Source organism: Podarcis pityusensis, assembly GCF_964106645.2.
Source record: "Podarcis pityusensis genome assembly, chromosome: 15".
NCBI lineage: Eukaryota > Metazoa > Chordata > Lepidosauria > Squamata > Lacertidae > Podarcis > Podarcis pityusensis.
Window position 1 is genome coordinate 20,082,296 of NC_138040.1, and position 20,451 is coordinate 20,102,746.

A 20,451-nucleotide genomic window follows, 5' to 3' on the forward strand; every position below is an offset into this window, starting at 1 on the left:
ATTTAAAGATCAAATCACTACTAAGAGCCTGCACAGCTGGTGGCCTGCTGTGCCCCACACAGCCCATTAAAGGCTGAAAAACCTCTGGCGTTTGCTCCCTTCTTGGAACAGCGAAACTGAATGGGCTGGCAAACCTCAATACATGGCTGGTGAGAGGTATTGTATTTGGCATCAAAGTAGCCTGAAGAAGATGATATTGTCTCAGATGTCAAGACAAGACACAGTAAGAGTCACAATCTTGAGATATTAATCCTCCAAGAGGCTGAGACCTGCCGCAGTGTCCCATCATGTATTAATACACGTGGGCCATGTTTGTCAAAGATCTTGATCCAGTGAGAATCTTAACACAGTGGCCGAACTGCTAAGTCTATATGAAGACAACAGAGTTTCTTATTGGAATGGGAAACTCTTAGATCTTCCCTTTTCTTCTTCTTTTAACTCACTAAATCAGACCAATACTACATTTATGCACCACAGCAAGATTATCACTGGGACGCCAAAGATGTGGAACCTTATCGGTCAAAAGCAGGAGGAAAAAGAAGCCACAGAAGAAGATTGCATTAAGCAGTAATTCTAGGGAGGGGTTCAAGCCAAAGCCAAGAAGGGCGATTTCTTGAAATTATACCAGTCTCCCAACCCCTTCAGCTCTTTCTGATTCTAAACTATTGGCTCCATGCAGGGATGAACTCTATCAAGTGGCTCTGCCCTCCCCCTTTTGTCCTCTTGGTGATACAGCTGGAAAGTCCAAATAATCTCAGCCACGTGCATAGTGTCCCCCTCCCACCTCTCTCGCCTCTTCATCTTCCTGAAGGCTTTTGTCTTGGTGCTCCCAGCAAACGGAATGAGAAGCAGGAGAGTCAATATTGCTCCCGTTCCTTCTGCACCTCTCCCCAGCTCCCTCCATTTATTGCATGAAGGCAAGTGCCTGCATCCTATCAGTGGGTATGAGCTGGCTGGAAAGCTTGTTGGGCTTGTCAGGCTAATGAAAAGCAGCTTTGGATTCCCTCAGGGGGGTTTCTGAAAGGATTAGTGAGGTTCTCCAAGGCAGACATGGCAAAGACAGTGTGCTTATCTCAATACGCTGGGGAAGGCTCTGGAGCTCAAATTTGGCTTGGGTTAAGCTGAGCTGTTGCAATTCTGCAGGATAGCTTCTGATTTTTGAAAATGGAAGCGACTGTGGGGAATATGGAATTGGCCAGTGGACTCTTCTCTCCCTTTGGGGGCACCCAGGTAACTGAACACAGGCTAATAGCAAGCAAAAGAGGCCTCCGTCTGGGAGCTCCTTAGCAGGGCATGAAAACTACACACCTTTTTTGCAAAATAGAGCTGCTTATTATTATTATTATTTGTTTATTATCAATAATGCAATCTGCTGAGCAGCTATTCTGTGCTAACCCAATTGAAATGAAAAGGAGCAACAAAGTATCTCTCAGTTTTTGTTTTTTCCTATATGTGAGAAATGAAGTTTTGAGACCTTAATATATGCGAAGATATGTTCTAAAGTGTGTGTGTGCAACCTCTGCAGAGGGGCTCAGTTTTTCGGTGGTCAGGAACTCTTTGGCATTTGTCATATGTAGCAGAAGCTGAATGACTGTACATATGATGATGAAAACAAGTATTCCAGACCTGTGCAGTTTAGCTCCATGTGTGAGTTTATTGTGGATGCAATGAGTGACAGCTGGTGCCTTTTGGGATTGGTAGGGCAGAAAGCAGGGAGACCAAAGACAGACCAAGTGAGAGCCAGTGATAAGTGGAGCCAACTAATTCTAGTTTTGTCCCCATTCTCCTCTCTGCTGAATACTGCAAGAGCAAAACTGAGACTAAGGAGGAGGAAGCCGACAGCCACCCCTTGGACTGGTTGCAATTAAGAAGGCAAAGAGATGGGAACTGGCTGAGGTCAGACTGAGGTTAATGAGACAATGCCCCATTTTCCCTAATGCACCCCCTGCCCTGAACTGGAATCAGTGTTGCTCATGCATGAAGACTGTATTATGTGCACAATGTTGACCTCATCAAAATGCCACCCCTTATCCTTCCCATCCTTTCATCAGGATTTACTGTTTCTTTACAGGTTGGGTGGGTTTATTTATCAGATTTTCCACAGAAACCGTAGATCCAATTTCAAGGGGGTGGAATGGGATAGCATTTTGATGTTGACAACTTGTGGACACTGAAGGGGGGAAAAACAACCTTCCATGCAGAGGGAACTAACAAGTACTTGGTGTTGATAGACCTCTGCCCACTCTTTTCTCATTGCCTAGATACAGTTGGTTCTACTTATTGTCCCAGGTGGGCTCCCATAGTCTGGTTTGTATTTTAGTCTCTGACTAACAGGGGCAAGTGATTAGCTGCCACAATCACCCTTAAGAGAAGCTGCTGTTGCAAGGGGTAATTGAATGTTATCCTGGTAAAACAAAGGGGAACAAGATGTGATAGCCATATCATTTTGAAATAGGCTCTACACACAGGCTATTCATCCTCCCCTAAGGGCCTCAGCTTTGTTAGAACAAGATTATGAACTCCCCCTTCTGAAGAAGCTTCATCATTTTCCACATATTTCCCATTGGTCATGGGTAGGCAGGATCAATAAAGATATAATCCAAGAGACAGCTGCAAAGACAAAGGTTCCTAATGAATTCCAGCCCAGACAGTCAGTCCAAACATGCAACCTGTCAGCTGGGAATTTGCACAGAGCCATCACTCCAACACGCCTAGAATTTCCCCATGGAGGAGGAGGGGAAAGAGCTGGATGAGAGAAAGCATCAGATGGTTCATGTTCTGCCTTTTTTAGTACAGCATTATCCCCAGTTCACTTCCTACACTATAGCCGGTGTCATCTTTGAAGGAAAGCAAAGCAAGGCAAAGGAGGGGAATGGAGGACAACAAACAGACTGAGCAAGAAGGGAAATATTTGTACGGAGCACAATGGGGAAAACTCTAGATTTGTGACTTTGATCGGCACCAGATGCTTATTGCTGAGGGGTGGAGGGGACAAAGAAATCAACCTCATGGGCTTTGGAACTTCAGTGTTTTCTGTGTTTTCTGAAGCAACTTTAAAGGTACCTGTATTTCTCAGTGAGGCTCTATATGTCTCTACAGTGGTGCAGAGTTTCAATAAAAGTGAAATGTCAAGACAAATTTTGGAGGTCCCAACGAGGGATGGGGGAGAAATTTGCTTGGTGTGTATTTTAACGTGGACATACGTGAAACACATTTCCTGAAGTGATAAACACACCAAAAGCTATCTTTCAAAACTCACACTTCTCCACATTTTGTGATGCAGTTCCCCAACCAAAAAGTGTGTACAAATAGTGCATATATTAGTGAAAATGGCATATAACGCTATGTTGCATTGGGGTACATTGTTTGCGAAAACATGTATAATAGGCATGATTGTATACAAAAATGCATGAGTTTAGAGAACCACGTCCAAAAATGCAGGTAAATCGCCTGTGGACTTTTTAAAAGAAAAATCACACAATGCTAAGGAAATGAGTCAGACTGAAGAGAAGGTTGGAATAATGAGAAACTGAGAGAAAGTAAAATTGATAGCCACCCCATAAATGGGGAGAAAAAGCACCAATGTCAGCCGCCACCATGCTTACAGAGAGAAGCCCTTTGATCTCTCTGTTTGGAATCATATCCAGGTATCAAATCCTGGCATCCAATGAAATGTGGCCATGTTTTAGAAGGAATGTTCAATGTATGAGAGGCTGAGTCAATGAAAGAGGAAGCATCAAGAGCTTCTTGTGCATTATGAGTAATTAGGGTTTTTTTAGGGGAAACTGTTTGAGCACCATGGGGGTATTGATGGACACACTGGCACCCATGGGTGCCATGCTGGCAAACCCTGATCTAGATTATCTCATTGTAGTATGGAACTTATCTATGTTTACTAAATTGCTTTGCCTTGTTTGAATGTATTTGTATGCTTCACATCAGATCATTTTCAGTTGTATGCATTTTGATAATAAGTTAGTGATTGTTGTGGTCTGCTTTGGGCACAATTTGCTGTGGAAAAGAGACATATAAATAAACCTAAACTTCATTAAGGGAAGTGGGGAAGGCAGACCCTGTATTGGGGGATAGTGATAGTTTAGTGGTAGGTCACATGTTTCATGATGTGTAAAACACCTATCAAAAATCCCAGCTAGTTGTTCCAATGATGAGCTAAATGGGCCAGTTGTATAACAATACATAACACAGCTTTTTACAATCCTAATTCTAAGATGAATCATGCAACACAAAGGGGAACATGAAGCATCTTTCTGGCCTGGGGACCAAGGATTATTTTTCCATGGCCAGAGCTTATCACTGTCATCTGTAGGAGATCTCTGTGTCCACTCTAGGTTATATTTTCCTATGAGATGGGCAGCAAACTAATACCTCTATTATTTCTGCACTGGTGCTTTCAGTAAAGGTCCCAGTAATAAATGACTTCTCCAATAAGGTTCTTTGTGCTCTCTCTCTCTCTCTCTCTCTGTGTGTGTGTTTTTAGTACCTCTGCAAATTAGATCTCCCACTGCAGAGTTTACAAAGGATGTTACTTATGGTGATGGATAACAGGGATCGTCTGGTCTGAGTGACTTCAGGGATCACTTGGTTAAATGAGGGGACATTATGGTGGGGATGGGAAAGGAGAGGGAAGGGAAGAGTTGCATTGCAGAGCAAATAGCTTTTGTTTCATTCATAAACACACACACACATCTATAGCATGTCAACAGAAAAATTAGGCTGAAGTTGCACCCACTCTTTGAGACTTTTCCAGCCAAGCCCTGTAAAGAACACACCTGTATCTGTGATATTATCATGCTCTCAGTGCAAAAACTGCACCTAGAGAGACCCACAAACTCTTGTCAGCTAACACACAACACAACTGCAATGAGCACATTGAAGGGGCCAGACTCTTCCCTGAGTAGCTCCAAAGCCCAGTCATTTGAAGTAAATCTCCGATTCGGTAGCATCTAGATACCTGACATGACCCCGCTGCAGCACAGAACATCTTGTTTGACATGTACCGACTGCAGCTAGTGCAGCCCTTAATGCCCCTTTGTCATCTCAACCAATGCCTAAGTGGCCCTAATAGGAAACAGGTTGCCCAGTGGCTTCTCCTTGCCGTCTCTGATTGCTGCAAAATAACATATTATACGGCGGCGGCAGCTGTCCTCTGCTGTCTGGAAATCCTGTATAAAATGCTTTACAAGGTTCATTTTCCTCACATGGTCATTACTCTCACTCCACGGTGGCTTCTGTGGAACAAGCTCAGTTGGCTGAACCCCTTTTCACACACCAGCACGGGCATTTATTTGCATTCATGTTTGAAAGGAACATGTACAAGTTCATAAAGCCAAGCCAGGGAGCTTTCTGTGCCAGCTCCCTGCTGCCAAATGGTGGTCTAGGAACCAGTAGGAATATACATATATACACACATATACACACACATAACACACAAATACACACACATTTCCACAGTCAAAAGAAGGTTTGGAGATTTCTGCTTAAAATCTTGCTCTCTCTTAGATCAGGCTATAACCAATAAAGGTAAAGGGACCCCTGACCATTAGGTCCAGTTGCGGACAACTCTGGGGTTGCGGCGCTCATTTCACTTTACTGGCTGAGGGAGCTGGCATACAGCTTCCGGGTCATGCGGCTAGCATGACTAAGCTGCTTCTGGTGAACCAGAGCTGCGCACAGAAACCTTCCCAATAGAACATGCATATACCAAATGTACGTGGCAAGCAACAATCAACACCATAGTTTCAAAAAGTGGAGCAGTTGAGATGAAGTAAAGGAAGTGAATGGAGGGCATACAGTCATTCCATCAGGCTATAGGAAAGCAAGAGAAATGGGATTTCAGGTTCTCTCCACTGGTTCCACCGAAATACCAGCAACTTTTAGCTTATCCTCTGCTTGAACTCTTCCTATTCCACCTGGTTGTTCCAAGAACTCTGTAACTAAGAAATACTGCTTGGGATTTGTTTTCATCTCCTCCCTCCTAATCCTCTTTCCTTTTGTTTCAATTTTTTTTTTTTTTTTAATATCCTGGTTTTCATCATGCCTGGATCTCAAAACAGCTTGTACCTGTTTTCCAGTGATTTCCCTTGAACCATCGCTCCTACAACTTGCTGCAACGGAACAAGCCCTTTTTTGCTTGAAATATTTAAGAAGCTTCACTGTCGGGACTGTGCTTGAAGAAGGGGGGTGGGTGCAGAATAACCTCAGCCTGGAAGTTAAGAATGTGAAGCAAATGAAACCGAGGGTGGTGGTTGCAGTGTTTTTTTTTTGGAATGGAAACGCTTGGGCGGCTTTAACTAGAGCTGTCACGGTTTGTAAATGAGCTGCTGCTCCAATTTTTATTAACAAATGGCTTCCATAATAAACATGATTTCTCTCAGGAGCTTGCAGATGAGGTACCATGGACCAAGATGAATTGCTGTAAATGCGCAGCCTCCCAGGGGAAAAGCAGCATGCCATATATAAAATATATGGATGTGTGCGCAGCCCTGCACATGCCGCCACACGAGATTATACACAAACGCGCACCTCTCCATAAATACTTCCAGCCTTTTCTCTCCCTCTGTCTCTCTCTCTCTGCATTCACGCCACAGATGAAGCCACGGCTCATTTTGCCAAGCTGTCACTCACCGTTGTGTTCATTACGAGGAAATGAACTCCATTCCCAAGCATCCCAGAGACAGAGAGTAATTGGGTTCTCTGAAGCCTTTTCACTTAATTTACTCAAGTTGTATTTATTTCTTACAGAATTAGTTTTTTAGCAGCTGACGGACAGGGCATCAGAAAAAAAAATGAAGCCAAATGGTGGGATAATAAACTCAGATGGGGGGAACCAACATTTCACTTTCTCTCTCTATTTCTCTGGCTCCCAATCCCTTGCTTTTTTGGCTCCCATCTTGCTACCTTTCCCACCATGGATCCCCGATACAAAGAGGGGGACACTTTTGCCAGATGATGTTCATGAACAAGATGTCATGGTTGCAAGGCAAATGCAACAGTCAGTTAATGCTGACCTTCTCCCAAGCACAGGGGTGGGGAACCTCAGGCCCAGAGACCTGACGTGACCTTCCAAGCCTCACCATCTGGCCCTCAGAACTCTCCCCAAAGAGTTTTGTGCTTCACACCCCTGAGTGTTTTTGCCTAGATGGAATGTGTCCTTGAACACTGATGATGCCTTTTGCTGGTCTGGATAGGAGGACAGAGCAGCCGGTGAGTGTGTGTAGGAACTAGCCTACTGTAAAGTAAAGGTAAAGGGACCCCTGACCATTAGGTCCAGTCATGGCCGACTCTGGCGTTGCGGCGCTCATCTCGCTTTATTGGCCGAGGGAGCCGGTGTACAGCTTCCGGGCCATGTAGCCAGCATGACTAAGCCGCTTCTGGCGAACCAGAGCAGCGCACGGAAACGCCGTTTACCTTCCTGCCGGAGCGGTGCCTATTTATCTACTTGCACTTTGAAGTGCTTTCGAACTGCTAGGTTGGCAGGAGCGGGGACCGAGCAACGGGAGCTCACCCCGTTGCTGATATTTGAACCGCTGACCTTCTGATCAGCAAGCCCTAGGCTCTGTGGTTTAACCCACAGCGCCACCTGCGTCCCTACCGTACAAAGCTAAAATTTGCATATATTCCTCCACCCACATTTGCCTCTGGCTCTGCCCACCACTGGCATGCGACCCTTGGAAAGCTGCCCAGAAAGGAAGGTGGCCATCATGCTGAACCACCTTGGTACTGTGAGCCAGCCAGAAAAGGGAGCTTTAGTTCTTTCAGGATGTGCCTATCCAGTAGCCCATTTTAGAATAATATTTATTGATAATTTCAAAATTACAAGAAAAATAAAAAATAAAAAACAACAGTACAATACAAAAAAGAATAAAGAATAAGAAGACATTAAAAAAAGAGAAAAGCACAAAATGTGAAAACCAATATGACAATACAGCAATAAAAAAGTAAAAAGAAGAAAAAAAAGAGAAAAAAACACAAATCCCAAATTGCATATCCATAATTTCCATTTGCTTGTTTCATTGACCTCCTCACACCTCCGTTTTTGTATTCTAGTTTAGTAATTATTTCAGCAAATTCTTTCCATCTTTCTCAATTTTTGTTATAAAATTTGTCTTAACAATTTAACCTAGTAATTAACTCAACAAATCCTTACCATCTTTCCCCATATTCTATTATTCAGATTACCTTAATTTATTTAACCTTATCTTACCCCTAAGTGCCTTAAGACTTAAATCTTAAATTTCAAATATACATAACTCCTAATATCATTTCTGCTAGAGTCGTATAGTTTCATTCCCACATTTTCCCTAATATTCATTAGCTGATTCTAAAATAAAAAAGTTTCCATTATAAATTCTCTTCCAATCATCATCCAGCGTCTCTTCTTCCTGGTCTCGGGTCATGTTAGTCCTTATTGTCCATTCCGTCTAGTCCATCAACCTGGAAGCCTTATGTCCGAGGCCCTTAAATCTCTTCCATGTCCCTTCTGCAATTCTTCTTCATCTTGTTTGTGCTTGCCCTTTTCCTTGTCTCTTGTTGGTCTCCTTCTTAGTTTCTTTCCTTTCTCATTGAGGAGTAGGTCTCTGGGGGATTCCAACCCAAAATTGTCTCCATCACCCTTCATCCAGCTCACCCATTCCCCACAGTCCCACTCCCCACAGTCCTCGATATAATCCAAAATGAATTTAAAATCAAATTTCAAGATCCTTTCAAAGCTAGGAATCTCCTCATCTCCAGACTCCCCTTGGCCCACTCCAGCTTCAATCTTCAATAACAGCGGCTTATGCTCCTGCAGGGCCTCGGGTCTCTCCATTTGTACTATTTGGGGTGCAGCCACATCCTCCTCCATTGTCAACTGCACTTGCCCAGTCGGTACAGATTGATAGGTTGGTTCTTGTATCAATGTTATTAACCACAACAGTCAAATCCATTTTCTCATTCATCAAGTCCATCTTTTCATGCATCTGTTCCAGCAGAGCATTTGTCTTGCATAGAGCAAGCAGCCAGTCTTTCTCCCAGCTCATCTTTGTTCAAGGTCGGAAAAGACTGTTCCCACAGTTTTAATCTCACAAATGTTGGGTCTCAAATATGCTGCAACAACAATTTAGCAAGCTCTCTCTAGAGGAGACAATCTACTTGTATCCATTTTTTTTTTTAAAGACAAAGGAAAGTTACTTTCATTTTTCAGATATTTCAGACGTTTTTCAGATATTTTGTTTCTTTAGGATGCAAAAGGCAACATTAGAATCAACTTGTTTCTCTTCATTGGCTATCTGTCAAAGTGTTACGTTCACAGTCAATGAACCTCAGCAACAGTTTCTGTCTCTGACACCCCGTTCCCAGGTTAGAGACGGTGGAAACTTATCCTTCTTCACTCCCTCTCCTGCTAGGGTTAAACAGAGTCCCCCCCCCTTTTCTCCTGCTTCCAAGGGGGGTTTCAGTGGTTCTAAATGAAGGAAATTTAGTCCTTTTTTAACAGCTTCCCGGCTTTAGCTTGCAAAATTTTTGCTTTAGTCTATATACAAAAAAGCGGAAGGCGGACTTCCTGTTTACACCTTCCCGCTTCGATACCAAATTAAAACAATTTCTTGATCCAATTTTCCGTTTCTACTCACAGGTACTTGGTTTAAGTCCAATTGTCCACAGGAAAAAGTCAGCGCTCTCTGGCAATGGCTTTGCGGCTTCACTCCGTGAAAGTAGCAGTCAGTTCGTAGCACCGCACTTCTCACCCCACTTCGCTCCGGAGCCCCTAGATGGGATTCCCCACGAGTAGGGGGGCGCTTCTGGTGCCCTGCCGAACCCCACATTCCCAGGCTTCCTCCGCCTGGGATTTCTAGTGGGTCCCCACCTTCGCCGCGGCGGGAAGACCCAGTTTTCACGGAGCCCGTTCCTCCGGTCGGAGGAACTCCGCCATTCACCAATGGCGCTGACCCGGAAGTCCCCAGTAGCCCATTTTAGGAATAAGTGTGACATGATGTTACACAAAGTTTATGGAGCATGACCTAGAAGTGGACTGGGCAAGGATCATCTATCACTTGACTTGGCCTCTACATCATTAAGAAGCTGCCAATATAACCAGAGGCGGAGCTACCTGCTCCGGCACACAGAGCGGCGCATATGCTGTGCACTCGGGGGTGGGGCCATGGGGCACGGCGAGCATCCCAGGAGATGAGACGCCCAGGGGGTGGTGGAGTGAGCCACCCATGGTGGGCTGCTTCCTGGGTGGATGGGGGAGCCGCGCTGCTTTGCCAGCAGCCTTCCTCCCTTCCCTCTTCCTTTGGACAGCTTGGAGGAGGCTCCCCCCCCCTGGAAGCAGCCTGGGAGCGGGGGGCAATGATGCGCTGCCCTCCTGTGAATCCCAAGCCTCCCCCGAGCTGTCAAAATAAAGGGGGAAGGGGGGAAGGCCGCCGAGAAGGTGGCACAGCACCACCCCTTCCCCCGATGGCTCGGGTAGGCTTGGGAGTTGTGGGTGGGTGGCGTGCTGAATGTCACCCCCTCAGTGATGACATCTGGGGTGGACCACCCCCACCTCCCCCCTTCCTCCACCCCTGGCTATAATAAAGGTTTGAAGGCATTTACTATTAAACCACATACAAACCATGGTTCAGGATCCTCGTCAGTAACTTGATATTAATCTGTAGCTCCCCTTGAGCAATGTAACAGGGAACCGAAGCTTAATTTAACTAGGATCAGCTTACTAAGGAAGGGAGAAGGGGAGGAGCAAAGGAGCAGGAGCATGTAGCTCTGACACTCATTCCTGCCTTGCTAACCTATGGTTTAGCAAGCCAGGAATGTACACCTGAACAGGGTAAACAACTTAAGGCACTTCTGTGCTAGGAAGAATGCTGAACGTCAGAATACTCATTGTTTAACCCTGGTTACTTAGGAAGTCTTAAAACTGCCTCTGCTGTTCTTTCTTAAACCATCCTCAGACAGAGGGAGGGAAGCAGCTGCATATTAATAATAATATGCTTCCCACCTGACTGGGCTGCCCCAGCCACTCTGGGAGTCTTCCAGCAAAATAAAAAACACCATAAAATATCAAAATTAAAAAACAAAAACTTCCCTATACAGGGCTGCCTTCAGATGTCTTCTAAGAGCTATATAGTTGTTTATCTGTTTGACATCTGATGCGAGGGTGTTCCACAGAGTGGGTGCCGCTACCAAGTAGGCCCTCTGGCATGTCACTAGAAATTAGACAAGCCACGCTTCGGGATGGCCCCTTCCATGCACTTTAACAGTCCTTAGAGTTCCACTGGCAAAACAAAACAAAAACTCAGGGCAACAATGCAGCCGAAGGGGAAGATAGCTACTCAGACAAAGGCCTGGCTAAAGAGGTGCATCTCAGCCAAATGTTGAAAAGTGCACAAGGATGGAGCGAGATGTGCACCCTGGAGGAGAATTCAATCCACAACCTGGGATCCTCTCATGTGCCACTGTTGCTCAGACCATGGAGGGTACCAGCACTGCCAATACGGTCTCCCTTGCTGATCTTAACACCCAGGAAGGTCAATGTAGGAAGTGGTTCTCTGCCTGATAAATAACTAAAATTTCCATATGTATTCAGGTGGTTGGATGGATCATGGAACCAACATGTTCCCCATACTTTCCGTCTCTTGGGAGAAAATGTGGGAAGTCTCCTGTGGAAGAAGGCTTCGTGCCAGACCACAGCTCACAATATGCTTTCTGCCACATCAAATGGACTCAAGGAGGCTTACAATCATGTATGAGGATGAAACAAAGAAATACATTCAGCGGCGAAAAGGACACTAATCAGAGACATTATTACAGGATTCTAAACCAAGCTGTGTTCCAGGATGTCTTCATTCCCCCACTTCTTAAAAGAAAATAGAATCACAGAAGCCCTGCGCTGCACTGGAAAGTGGTGCAATGTAGCTTAATAAAGGTTTTCAAGCACGTTGGACTCCCTGGATGAAAGGGGTGATTGAAGTCCAGAAGACATCCAGCACAGGAGCAGGAACTAAATTCTGCTGCCAAAATGTCCCACCTTCTCCCTGCAGGAGGGAGGGCAATGCTTCCGGCGTTCTAATTAAAAACCCGTTATCTTTTCCCCAGCAGGCAGGGGCTGAATTTCATGGGCACAATGCAAGCTTCCTACGTTTCCAATAGCATGCCAGTCAGGCCTTTGCAGTTGGGAAAACTGTGCCCTTGAATTTGACTCCCTGACACACACTAGCAAGGCAGGGGAAACAGCAATATGAGAAAGGCGTTTATAGTTACAACCTGAAAGATCCAGTACCATATCGTGAAAGGATATTGTTAGAGAATTTCACACACAAAGTGGGAGGGAAGATTTATTTAGTGGAGTCGGTGAGATCCTAAGTAACATGATGAAAAAGCCATACCTAGGGAAAGATGACAACTCACTATGGGAAAAGTTAATTTGAGTAGACAATTTGCCACAATATCAGTGATTTAACAACCTGAGTAAAACATCCTCCATTCCTTCCTTGTCCCGCAATGGAAGGTGGGTAGCTAGGATGAGACAATAATGTGTATAGAACAGAGATATGGGAGAAACTTGAAAGTTTCCAATCACATTGAAAGGCAAGCCTACCAATTCACACTTCATAGAACAATGTACAAACTGAAGCAAAATAAGTTGACATTTGTGCAGCTCCGAATTGTGTAATGTAGTTCTCCAGGCAAATAATGTGTACAAAACCTCATACACTTTGTAAAGTACCCATTAAAAAATGCATTCTGGTAGGGAAAATTGCATACAAAACTGTGTATATTAGGGGAAAGTTTAAGTAAAATGTTAATGAATTGTCCCTATAACTTAAGAAAGAAAGAAAGAAAGAAAGAAAGAAAGAAAGAAAGAAAGAAAGAAAGAAAGAAATTGCAAACGGATGTGGAAATGGGTAGAACTGAACTTAAAGCTGGAGAAATGATATGCTGAAACTGGAATTGACAGATTCACCCATCATTAGTGCCTTTGAGGATCTATTTTCTAATGCTTCTTGTGTCATCCGATGCATAACTTCTGTCCAGCAGGCAAACAGTAATGCATGTGATATTCCATGCAATACATTTGTAGGTGACCACACCACTGCTGACTTTCTACCTACGTATCTGCTTTTGTAGCTTAGTGTGTTAGTTTTCTTGGGAGCTCAGTATTTCTTGATCATTATTGGTTTTATTATCTGAGTGGACTGGAATCCGGTGCATATGGCACAAACAGACTCAGCACCCGTCCTTCCATCAATCACGGGCCCATTCAGTCCATTAGGTATCAATCAGTTCTAGCATATTGGCTCAGTGCAGACAAAGACCAGCCGCTGACCTGGGGTCAGGGGCTGGAGAAAATGCCTGTATGTTTGACTCAGCCCATGGCATTATAAATTATGTAGTGATTTTCATCCATTATTCAGCATAATTTATCTGCAATATTTAGATCAGCAGTTTGTGAGCAGAATGAAAGCAACAACAATTTCCTAACCCTTTAAAGAGCATGATTGGAAAAAGTAAACTAAAATGTTGGGCAGAAATATTGGAATGAAGAAGTCTGCAATCCTAACTATGTTTACTCAGAAGTAAATCCCATTTAATTCAAAGGGTCTTATTCCCAAGTAAGTGGGGTTAGGATTTCAGCCTAAATCAGCATATTTATCAAACATGGGCTACAAAATAGCAGCTTATTAGGGAGTAGTTGCTGCCATCATTCAATTTTTAGGGCGATGTATTTATAAAGGGTTGTAGCCAATGTAGCAATAAGTTAAAGTCGCTTAGCAGTAAACTTGTTCCACTCATGAAATGTTTTGCACCAGTGGGAGGTTGTGCAAAAGACTGAATAAGAAGGTTGTTGATAACTTTGCTGAACAATAGATTGTGCAATCTGTTGTGCAATGAGTTTCTGCTACCACAACTTTGTTGCACAAGATGAAAACTCACTCATCCGCTGGTGGATAAAGAATGTTGGCTATAGCCCATAGTGTGTTGACTTCACTGAGGTTCCAATACCTTGGTGTTTGCATACACAAATCTTCAAAAGTAATGCACCGCTAAAGTTGAGCTATCATAGAACTGAAGAGTTTGGAAGTGGCCACAAGGGTCATCTAGTCCAACCCTGTGCAATGCAGGAATCTTTTGCCGAATGTGGTGTTCAAAGCCACAGTCCTGAGACTTACAATAATTCCAGGCTCTACTGACTGAGCAATTTGAGCTGTCTTAAGAGCAAAAACTCTGGGTCAGCCAGCAAATGGATAGAACCCCACCCTAAGCTCTGGGTAGTTAGCAGAAGACAATGTCAGAGTTTTGAGGAGGGAGTTGCAGGATTGCAGCTGGCCATGATGTAAGCTGCGTGGGGGGCGGGGTGTGGAATTGCAATTTGCAAGTGATGGGAAGTTGGAGAGCACAATGTGGGCTGACAGAATCCTAGGCAGAAGCAAGAACCTCAGGGAGTATAATGCTTCGTTTTTAGAATGTTCTTTGCTTTGTTATTACTTTTCAGTTGTGCTTCTGTTGTCTCCCTGGGCTGCTTTGGGAGGAAGGGTGGGATACAAATTCAATTAATAACAATAATAAATAATTCAGCTCCCAATTGTCAAGTCCTTACCTTGCCCCACACCTGACATCACATACGACATCAGGTGTGGGCCAAGGGGGTATGGTTTGAGGGAAACAGCATTGTGGAGTCATATGCAGGGTCTAATGAAGAATGGTACTGGGGAGCATAATATGCATTACACAGAGCCTTGGTTGCCAAGGCTTGCTGTTTGATATTCAAATATAGATCTGCTTTAGAAAATGTTATGGGGCTGGGGAGGGGGTCAGCTCCAAAGAAAATTCCAGCCTGTTGTTTCCAGCCTTTCCTTCATCAATTCTCCTCTCTAAGATATGCAGAAAGTGAACTCATGCTGAGCTGTACTCCACAGGCCTCCTGCCGGTTTTGGTCCAGACAATCTCCCTTTCATTCCTCCCATGAATCATACTACCTACCGACAAGAAAGGCAGCACGAGCTTGATTCTTAGAAGCAAATACAACGTGAGATGTGGCTGTCACTGTAATAATGGCCAGTGGAAGTGTTGCGGGGGGAGGGAGGGGGAGGGAGGGAGAGAGGCACTCAGATGTTGCCAACTCCAGTGGCAGTGCAGGAGTGTTGATGGCCATCTGCAAAAGAGTTGGTGATGGGGTCAGGAAAATAACAGGAAAGCTCCCAGGCTCACACCAGCAGATGACAACCTGACCTTTTCTCCAGTGCTGTATTACGAAGCCCAGTTTAGAAAACAAGTCTGAGGCAGGGAAGTGGCATATATTATGGAAACCAGTTTGGAAAACAAAGCATCCTACCAATGGGGTGGGAATTTCCCATTCATTTACAGAATCCAAAGCACTGAAAGGACACGGTCCTTTCTTCGGCCATCCTAAAAAGAAAGGCAGCAACAGCAGATGTTTGGCCAACCTTTATGTGAAAACCTCCCTAACCATCTATCTCAGCAACAAAAGAAGAGAGGCTGCTAAATAGCAGTTCCACAGCATCCCTTTCGTAGAGAATCTGGGGAAGGGGAGAGAATGAGCAAACCAGCCCTTTGGGGGCTGTGCAAACTGGCTCACCTCCCAGTTTTTGTGAGTTCCAAATAACCATTCATGAGAGGCCCAGTTCAGATGCTTGGCAGCCCTCCCCACATTGCTGTTGGGAAAGCATTGGGTTACAACCTGTGCGGGTGAAGGGCGATTGGGGAGGTTGCTGCACATTTGAAAGAGGCTAGAAGGGCTAAATCCACAATATACATTTAAAGCACAATGATACCACTTTAAGAGTCATAACTTCCCCCAAAGAATCCTGGGATGTAGTTGTTTAAGGGTGCTGAGAGTTGTTAGGAGACACCCCCCAATCCCCTCAGAGAACTACAATTCACAGAGTTCCCTGTGAAGAAGGATTGAGCATTCCTAGAGCATTCTGAGCTCTAGGAAGGGGATAGTGGTCTCCTAGCAACTCTCACCACCCTTCACAAACTACAGCTCCCAGAATTCTTTGGGGGAAAGCCATGACTATTAAAGTGTTATCATAGTGCTTTAAATGCAGAGTGTGGATGCAACCAAAGACTATCATATTGCTGTAGTATCTGCCCCTCTGATCTCAAAACCCCATGCTGTTATTAATTAGAATCTCCTTGTGAGGCAGGAAAAGAGTTCCCAATGAGTTTGACACAACATCAGAACTGCATTCTGGGCTTTCGGAGATAGTAAGGGGGCAGGGGGATATGCAGTGCAGTGGGAACATTTTACAGAGGAAAACAGGGCTGTTATTATCCAGCAGAATCAATAAAAGTTCCGTTTCGTCTTCTTCAATTCTGCAGGGAATCGTTGGGACTGGTTATGAAGAACTAGTTTTGTCTTCGGCAGAAAAGATGTTTCTGTTGGCTGATTATTAAGACACCTGAGGCTCTCAGGAAAACATAACAGAGCACACTGATATACACATGGTTTTTCTTCCTAATGTCTGCCATGCTGGAGAACACAGAAGGCAGAGAGTTGCATGCTAACCTATGCAATGTCAAGCCACTGAAACCAGCAATGGCCATCTTGCAAAGCTAAGTAAACCAAACCTGAGTCCACTATTAACAGCCTATGTGAGATGGCCAGACCTGGCCGACTCTCTGGGTAAAAAGAAAAAAGAAGCAGCTCATGTTATTGTCAGAGATAATTCGGTCCACAAACAACTCCTGTTTTTCATGCCATTAGCCCTGGAGTGGGAGAGAGTTGGGGAGAAGGCAGCAGGCAATTCCTTTGCAAAAATCCTTCTCCTCTTCTCCCTCAAAGCAGTGAAATTGAAAATGTGAAAGTCCAACTTTCGATAACCTTGCAGCTGCTCTGATTCTGCTGGCTGGAAGGTAGTGTAAGAGTCTCGGTCCAAGTAAGTAACAAAGTTGCACAGATCCCAATTTGAGCTCCACACACCCCGTACTACCACGCTAATGGGAATAATTCATCTGGACTTTACAGAAGCTAATACAATGATTGTGGAGGAGGAAGAGGAGGAAGAGAAGGAAAGGAAAGGAAAATGTGCTGGCTTACACAGTTCACACCATCACTACGACCCTTTGGGATGCTGCTGCTGCATATGGGATTGGCTGCAGACCACAATGTCCTGGAGCAACTCATTACACTGCCTGCCACAAAGGGCATTTGTTCTCTTGTTCAGCCATTTTTCAAGCTGTCACTGCTGACTCCATAATGGCTTACTGGAGGCCCCTGGACTTCAGATAATCCCAGAGGTGGAGGTGCCAAAGGAAATTTGCTGGACTTGAGCATTGCCAATAAACCGATACAAACAGCCTGCAGGGAGGGATACACTAAACTGAAATCAGGGATGGCCAACCAACAGATTGATGAGGCTTTGCTCCATGGGCTTCTCTCCCCCGCCCACTACCACCACATTGTTATAGCTTCATGCCCAGAAACCTATAGATGCTCCATTTCAAACTATTAGATTGTCTTCCACTCCAATCCAAACACTTGTGTCTTTTCGCTTACTACAGCACTGGCTCTCTCCCAGCCCCTGCCAAATTCTGAAAAAACAAAGCTGAGTCGTTGTTCTTGCTGGTGGTGGTTTTTTTGGTGTGTGTGTGTTTAATTGACTAGGAGGACCAGATGGTTCCATAAAATGTAAATAGATCCATAAAAATAAAAATGAAACACTCCAAATAATGAACTTTTGATTTATGTGGCCCAGGGAGGATTCAGCTGAGATGCATTTTTACCTGGGTGATTTGTCATCATGGCTATTTTGGTAAGGCTAAAATCCTCAGTGACTTCACACTGGGGGTTTTCATGAGCCTTATTTTTCCTAGTGACATTTAACCAGCTCGAGCACCCTTGTGGAACTGGAAAAGTATGTTTCTGGTAATTTTTGTGACAGTGTTTTTAATTCAAGAACCCCTTAAAAGTCTGCACCACGCACACAGGCACACAATGGTCAAGACAATTATGAATGCCTCTGGAGAAACTTTGTGGTTTCTTTATGTACTGGTTGTTGTCTGAGAAGAATTATGGTTCTTAATGACTTGCAAATCTACAGGATTCATTTGTTGTTTTATTTATTCATGGGATTTCTTATCTGTCCTTCACCATAAGGTCATCATAAGGCAGACTGCAACAATATAATAATACACTACTAAAAAAGTAAAAAAATAAATTGACCATGTGCTATATAAATAGTTTGAACTAAGAATAAAAAGGCCTCTGTTTAAAAAAAGGGGGGGGGGGAGACCTCCGCCATGAACCCACCAAGTGGCCTCCTGCAAATAACTCTTCTGTCTGCCACATGCACCTATCTGCAATATGGAGATAATAATACTGTCCAACATTATAGGGTTCTAAGGATTGCATGCCAAGGTGTCAGCCACCTGTCGCCCTGTCTCTGTAGTAATAGGCAGACATAACACAATGCTCTGGGCTCAAACAAGGCCACAACTTTATTGATTACAGATGTCAGAGGTTTGGCATAGGCACTGAGTACAACCATTGACTTCCAGCCTGCCTACCAGAAGTCGATCTGACAGCAGGGGAGTCCTATGACTTACATCAAATAGGAACACCCACACGGGATGGCTGTCTTGAGGAGTGCCATGGCCCTAGACCCCACCTGGGCATCTGAACAGAAGCAACTTCTCACAGATCCCTTTAGTAAGATGCCCTTTTTCTTGGAAGGGCAGGCAGAGCTACAACCTCCCCTCAAGTCAAGACTTAAGCTTACCCAAAGCCTAAACCCCCAAAGATGTGACGAATGCCATGCGTTAGTCAAAACCACCAGACCGGAGTCCAGTGACCTGTGGAGAAATTCCAGCCTGGCCCTGAATATGGTGGTCAATGAAGTCCACAGCAATGACAAGCAAAAATTAAAGCTTAAAAGAAGTTTAAAACAAAGGGCGGAACGGAAGGAAATTTGGCAAAGAGCACTGGACCTGGGTAGGTTGGTTTTTATACCCAGGGAGTGGCCCCAAGGGAAGCCTGCATGCTCCATTGGGCCCACCCCCAGACAGCTGCTGCCTCCAGACCTGTCCACCACTGGCCAATCTGTGTGCAAGCCTGAATTTGATGCCCTGGCCAGCAAGACGAGCAGCTAGGTGTCCTCACTGGCTTGGAGGCCCAGCGCCTCTAGTCTGTAGTGGATTGTGACATTTGGTGCCAGCGCCAGGCCACAACACCACCACACCATGATGGTAAGTGGACCAATAAATTCATGTCAGTTCATAATGATGTGTAACACCAACTGAATCATACTGTGTGATTGTTTGTTCTTGTGAATTTTTTAACACTGTGACTCGTCCATGATCCACATGAAGGGCAAAGATGCTTCAAAGGAGCTTGCCCAGGCAGTGAAAATTGGCAACCTATTTTCTTCTGATAAAGACAATGGAAAGGTGTAATTGCACCATCATAAACATCAGTTTACTAAACTATTCTGTGCTCTGGGAGGAGAATGGCCAATCATAATAACATTGAAAAGCTAGATGATTTCAGAACATTTAACTTGGTTGCATGGAACCTACATGCCTGCATTTCTTAGTGCTAAAGCTTAAAAAAGGGAGCATGAATGGTGGGGATACAATAGGAGAGAGAGCATGTTTAAGCTTATATTTACTGTACCAAAAGGTAGCAGTATTTCCACTAGACAAACAGTTGTTGCTTTTTCCACGCAATATTAGAAAGTACAGTAGAACACCACATAAGCACAGCAATCAGCTGGATCTCTCTTGCCCTTGGATCAGAACAGTTGCTTCTTTTGCCACATTCCCAATTACTTGTTAGGATCCTTAGGATGCCATGTTCCCTGAGTTCATCTTTAGAACACTACTCACTTGAACAGAAACTTTAGAAATCCATCTACAACTCAGTATTTACAGATGATGCAATAATATTTGCTTAGATAAAAGAATCGAGGGGAAATTCAGAATAACTGAAATTTCAATGAGCAGACAAAATTCAGGGTCAGGTAAGTACAAGGTAAGGTGTGCACTAGGAGAAGCAGTTTCCTTTATTTGTATTAATGGGGTAAGTCAAATTTAACCGGCAAGTACCCAGAAATTATCATCTAGGTGTCACTGAGGTATGCAGCTCTCTGGAAAACTGTAAACAGCAGGACAATGATCAAAGAGGCAATAGTTGTGCATTAGGGGAGTGAAAGAAAACAATGCTTACATTATATAACTATTATACAAATCAAGGGCAAACACACCTACACAGCTGAGCGTTCTGTTGACGGTGGGTCAGAAGCAGACAGAGCATTAAGTGGGACAAGGCATGTGTTGAGAACAATCGCATAATACAAACATTCCAGTCTCTTACAAAAAACAGAGTGAAGCTGCTATTGCTGTTTAGCTATTGTTAATTTGTCCATTGGTATTATGGTTATTTACAATGACTTTCTTGAAATGTCAGCATTCTGTTGCACTTTGGCCCTCCAGAGT

General features: G+C 44.2%; 1 protein-coding gene across 2 annotated transcripts in view; it reads right to left on the minus strand.

Annotated features, from left to right (window-relative positions):
* Nucleotides 1-20,451, minus strand: part of LOC308464327 (opioid-binding protein/cell adhesion molecule homolog) — a 775,089-nt gene that overhangs the window by 523,033 nt on the left and 231,605 nt on the right. The gene's annotated exons all lie outside the window — the stretch shown is intronic.